The 5,780-nt window shown below is 37.6% G+C and overlaps 1 pseudogene across 1 annotated transcript in view; it reads left to right on the top strand.

Moving 5' to 3' along the window:
- Window positions 1-4,829, top strand: part of LOC103271950 — a 22,445-nt pseudogene extending 17,616 nt beyond the window's left edge. The window contains exons 2-3 of the transcript XR_505088.2: window positions 3,362-3,732; window positions 4,583-4,829. The product of XR_505088.2 is annotated as a charged multivesicular body protein 2a pseudogene (transcript). The remainder of the gene's footprint in view (window positions 1-3,361; window positions 3,733-4,582) is intronic.
- Window positions 4,830-5,780: the final 951 nt, after the last annotated feature.

Genomic DNA, 5,780 nt, shown 5'->3' with positions numbered 1-5,780 from the left:
CTTGCTGGGCTATGGCAATCCTTCCACCTCAGCCTTCCAAGTAGCTGGAACTACAGGCACACGCTACCACACCCGGCTAATGTTTTGATTTATTGTAGAGATGAGGTCTCGCCAAGTTGCTCAGGTGGGTCTTGAACCCACAGACTCAGGCAATTCACTCACCTTGGCCTCCCAAAGCGCGGGATTACAGGCTGAGCCACCCAGCACGGCCGGTTTTTGTTCTTAATCAACTGAAAGCCTGAGAGTCTTGATGATGAGGTGGGATGCATAAAAGGTGGCACAAATTTTCATGAGGGCCTGATCATCCCCCACCATAGAATTTATTACGTGATTCAATCGTCACCTGTTCAAACACTTTTGCCATGTCACATATTGCATATTCCTATTCTTCTAATTATGATGTTTATATTTAGCACTTATTAATGTTGAGATGACATAATCAGCACTTTTTTATGACCTGTGTAAGGAAATGGTGCCTACGAAGCAAATGCCATTCAGTTGCTATTGTTCCTTTTTCCCTGCATATCATGAATTGAAGAGTGTAAAGTTACTTGTCATAAGTAAAGTCTAGTTTTTTCTCCAGTATATGTTACATCAAAATTTATGTTATTAGCCCAATGAAAGCAAATGTCAGTTGTGTCTTCTCTTAAGTTGCTCAAGTTCCACTAACGATGCACAACCAGAAGTGCCATTTACTCCCTTGGCAAAGTGGTGGGGAACCTGTTAGTTATTACATTCTTACTTTTATTAAATCCGTTTGAACAAAACTTTTAAAGAAAAGTCATAGTGTTTAACAGTCAGGAATAAGGAATACTTTTTAAGCAAAAAAGAAATATTTTCATGTTCTGCATTCTTTAAAAAATTTCTTCTTGCTATAAAATAACAAAAGCACATAGAAATTTTAAATGCCCCAATCACACATCATTTTTAACTGCATACTATGTATTTACATTGTGATGATTGAAATTATGTAAGTAAGACACAATTCCTTTCCTAATTTAATTTTCAATACATTTTACCCAGCAACTATTATGTTTACTTTTTAAGATCTTCCAGAGTTTATCTGGCTCAATTTTCATTTTACTTAACTGCTTTTCCAAGCCTTTTAAGATTACTGATGTTGTAAAGTAAAAATTATATGACAGTCATTATCGATAAAGTATTCATTTTAATTATTTCTGAACTCACTGTAGGCTTGGGAATAATAATGAAATATTGTTGTCTAGTCCACACAAGTATACACGTATGCTACTTGGGCTGAACACTATGAGTTTTCTAATAAAATAAATTGTCTTATTTCAGATCCCTGTGCCCAGGTAGCTTGTACTTTCATTTTAAAGATGAATTTGTTGTCTAATTAATTTCTGGTATCTTTTAAGAAAGGCCTTTGGCCATGTAATGACAAGGACAAATTTGCCTTCCACTGTGTTCCATGGACACCAGAATACAGATGACTGTATTAGCAAATGCAGCTTGGGATCAGAGTATCTGGAATCAGTCCTAACAGTGACTCATTCTTCTTGACACTCTCTCTAATGGCAATCTCTCCTGCAAGAAAAAGAAGCTCTTGCTTTTTTTCTGAATACTGATACATATGGTCAGAGTATAGGAGAGGGGAAGACAGTCTAGATGATATAAAACAAAATTCCAATCTCACGCTTACAATGATTCCAAAAGAACAATTACATTCTAGCAATAGTAAAGCCTCTGAAATATTCACATTATATTTTTTCCTTCATTTAGAAGCCATCTTTTGACCTTGCTATGTGACAAAGAAAATTTATTTGAACTATAAATCTTTAGATTTATATAGCATTTTCATTTTATAATTCACATTTTCAGAGGCCAGACATCTTAGGTATAATTGATAAGCTTGTCTCACAGTGCTTAATGTCAGCGTACTAAGATTCTCTCCTTTTTCAAACATGCCTAATAATAACACTCAAAGGTAATGCTTGAATACAGCTTTAAAATGTATATTAAGTAATAAAAATATTTGTTAATAGAACCAACACTGATTATGTTCCTCATTCTAGTTGAATTTGTATTTATTTAATACAAAATGCAGATCTCTGATGTGACTAAGGACTGAGATAGGTTCCTTCAGATAATTTATTTTATTGTGACTAATTGTCTCTAAGTTGTAGAAGAAAAATATGAGGCTTTGTGTAGTTAAATGACACAAATTTACTTTGCGACAAAATATGGACCAAAAATGTGAGCCCCAAACTGCTAACTCCATATTCAATGCATTTTTTATTAAGTCCCATTGGGAATGAAAAATAATGTGAATGGTATTTATTAAGCACTTATCTGGACATTGTATAGGCACAGGACTCTATAGGGTTTATTTCATTTAATCTTCACAACAATACTATGACATAAATACTAGAATTGCTTCCACTTTGCAGATAAAGAGATTAATATCAAGTACAAAGAAATAAAAATATAATGACTCACTGAGCTACAGTGTATTAAAGTGGTGGGTTGGTTCCAGAGTGCACCCTCCTGGAACAGCTAACCATCCTGCTGCACTGCCCCTGAATGCCTCATCTGAAGCAAAAAGGATGAACCTTGTAGAACTTAGTCATTCCTTAAGTATTTTGTACCCAATTGCACATTACATTTATCAAAGAATTCACAGAATCATTCATCAAAGACAAGTTATACCTTTCAGAAGCATAAATGAGCATATGTGAATTCAAATCTTATTCTGACTCTACATACTTCTTTTAAAAGTAGAAATGGTAATGTCTTAGTCCATTGTGGCTGTTATGAAAACATAATAAACTGAGAAACTCTTTTTTCACAGTTGGAAGACTGGGGATTCCAAGGTCAAAGTGCTAGTAGATTTGGTACTTGCTGAAAGCCTTCTTCCAGGCTGCAGTCTGCTGACTTCTCATTATACACAAGGCAGAAAGAGGGTGAGAGAGCTATCTAGGGTTCCTTTTATAAGGGCATGACTCCCATTTATAAAGGTTGCAACCTCATGATTGCATCACCTTTTAAAAGCCCTCATCTTCTAATATAGTCATGTTGTTGATTAACTTTCAGCATATAAAATTTTGGGGGACACAAACATTCAGATCATAGGAGGTAGGAAAGACAGGAGAGGTGAATGGAAGAGAGATAGAGGGAAAATGAAGAACCAGCTCAAGTCCTGTTTTCTCCTCTTTCACAATGAGCCAAGCCAAGGTGATGACTTCGAAAGGTTGGTGGGAAATCTTAACACATTTATGACCATGCTGTTGAAAATTTATTTGAACTATAAATCTTTAGATTTATATAGCATTTTCATTTCATAATTCACATTTTCAGAGGCCAGACATCTTAGGTATAATTGATAAGCTTAGTCTCATAGCCCAAGCAGGGCCAGCTGGATGCTGTGCGCATCATGGCAAAAGACCTAGTGCGTACTCGGTGCTATGTACGCAAGTTTGTTTTGATGCGGGCCAATATCCAGGCTGTGTCCCTCAAGATTCAGACACTCAAGTCCAACAACTCAATGACTCAAGTCATGAAGGGTGTCACTAAGGCCATGGGCACAATGAACAGACAGCTAAAATTGCCCCAGATCCAGGAGATCATGATGGAATTTGAGTGGCAGGCAGAGATCATGGACATGAAGGAGGAGATGATGAATGATGCCATTGATGATGCCATGGGTGATGAGGAAGATGAAGAGGAGAGTGATGCTGTTGTATCCCAGGTCTTGGACAAGCTGGGACTGATGCTGGAGACCAGCTCCAGCCAGATTCAGGGTACCCCAAAGGTGGAGACGGCATTGGCAATTGGGGGGGAAAAGAAGGAGAGGAAGAAAGAGACTGGACTCTGGTCTAGTGCAGAAGCGATGTGTGTTATTGGGAATTACAATGGATCTTTTATACACAAAGTCAGATGTGGGAGGGGCGTCCCCCACCCACCAGAAACCTTAATCCATGTAAACTTAATCAATGATTGCCTTTAAACCCTTTTCATGTGATAATCTTAAAATCCCATAACAAAGGATAACCTAATCTGTGACTGACATATTCTATAAACCTTTTTCATCCTAAACTGATTGATTTATGCCAAGTTAAACAATTCTATAGAAGTTTAAGTATTTACTTTACAAACAAAAGTGGCCCATATCAGAAGGTTTGGAATGTGGCCCAGTCCAAAGTTCACAGTGGGCTACCTGCAACTAACCCAGCCGCATTCTTTCAACAAAATGGCTGTCTTCTAAAACAATATTCTACAATTTACACCTTCAATAAATCCTAAGATCATGACCCAGAAGCCTGTGACCAATACTAAGGCTCTTAGATGTGACATGAGTTTGAATTATAAGTTGTATGAAAGCCAAAACTGCAGTTTACAGAAGAATGGGAGCAATGAGCTTGTAAAGTTAGCTTGTGTTCATCCCGGTCTGAGTTTTTATGTTTTGAGCTCACAGGAGCTTAATCTGGTTAGTGCTGAGTAGAAAGGGGGAGGAAATGGGGTCAAATAGCTCCAAAACGCATCCTAGTGGTCTCGGGGTTAACGGCCCTTCCTGATCCCTAACGCTCAGTGGGCCTCCATGGTTGGCTCCCAAAAGACTGAGCCTGACAGAAGAACTGTCCAATGTCCCCTCTACTGGAGGCTCACTCAGTGTAGCTGCTGGTGGGAAAAAAGCAGAAGCCGCAGCCTCAGCCCTGACTGATGCTGATGCAGACCTGGAGGAGCAGCTCAAAAACCTATGGAGAGACTGACTGCCCCCCTGCCACTTGGGAGTGGAGGGACCAGTGGATGTCTGGAACCTTTACCATAAGCACTCTGTAATAAAAGAGATTGGACACTTAAAAAAAAAAGTTTCCATTTTAGGATTGGAATGTCAAAACCCAGATGAAACTTTTAAGCTTATTTCCTAAAGGCCAATGTGCTGCAAGGCTTTGTAGAGCTAGTATTTGAACAAAGTCTGAGATGGACTGGCAAAAAAACCAGGATGAAAGAAAAAAAAAAGCTTTATACTTTCTTTCTTACTTAGGAACAGACAATTTTGCAAGAAAACACGTTTGAAAGGTGAGTGAGTAGTTTTACAATTGGTATTGGTAAGAACATTTAACTTCGTGTGACCATATAGTGATGTTCTTAGAACAGGTTTTGATGTTCAGAGATGAAAGTCACCTAACATAGAAAGAAGCATGGATATTCTTGCAAAGAGCTCTTATTCATACTAAATATATATATATTTTAAATGACATTTTATTGTATGGATATACCATAATTTATATATTCACCAGCTGGTGAACATTTCAGGGATTTACAGATTTTGGTGTTTATGAATAGAGCTTCAGTAACTATTTACATATTTTCTTTTTCTTTATACTCAATATTTTTTATTATGATATTGTGGGGTATAGTTAAGAGTTAGGTATACAAATATGCTTTGTTCAGGCACCCTTGTTGATAAGAGGTGTCTCCCTGTCCCCTGACAGATGTTTACTACCATTAATCCCATCTCCCTTCTCCCCCCTATAGTTTCCCACAACTGTCAGTCATTTTCTTATGGTATTACATTGGATGATCAAGGTCTACTACATGAGTGAGAACATGTGATACTCAGATCTTTGCTTCTGTGAGAGGTCCCTCAGTATTATAGACTCTAGTACTATCCAGGTTGCTGCAAAATTCTTGATTTTGTTCTTTTTTATGGCTGCATAGTATTCCATCGTGTATATGTACCACATTTTTTAAATTCAGTCCTCTTTTGATGGACAGCATGGTTGGTTCAGGGTTCTTGCTATTGTGAACAATGCTGT

The sequence above is a fragment of the Carlito syrichta genome, unplaced genomic scaffold, assembly GCF_000164805.1.
Source record: "Carlito syrichta isolate Samal-C Ts95f unplaced genomic scaffold, Tarsius_syrichta-2.0.1 Scaffold312036, whole genome shotgun sequence".
In the NCBI taxonomy this organism is placed as follows: domain Eukaryota; kingdom Metazoa; phylum Chordata; class Mammalia; order Primates; family Tarsiidae; genus Carlito; species Carlito syrichta.
Note: the sequence above shows the minus strand (reverse complement) of the source record. Positions and strands in the feature narration are given on the sequence as shown.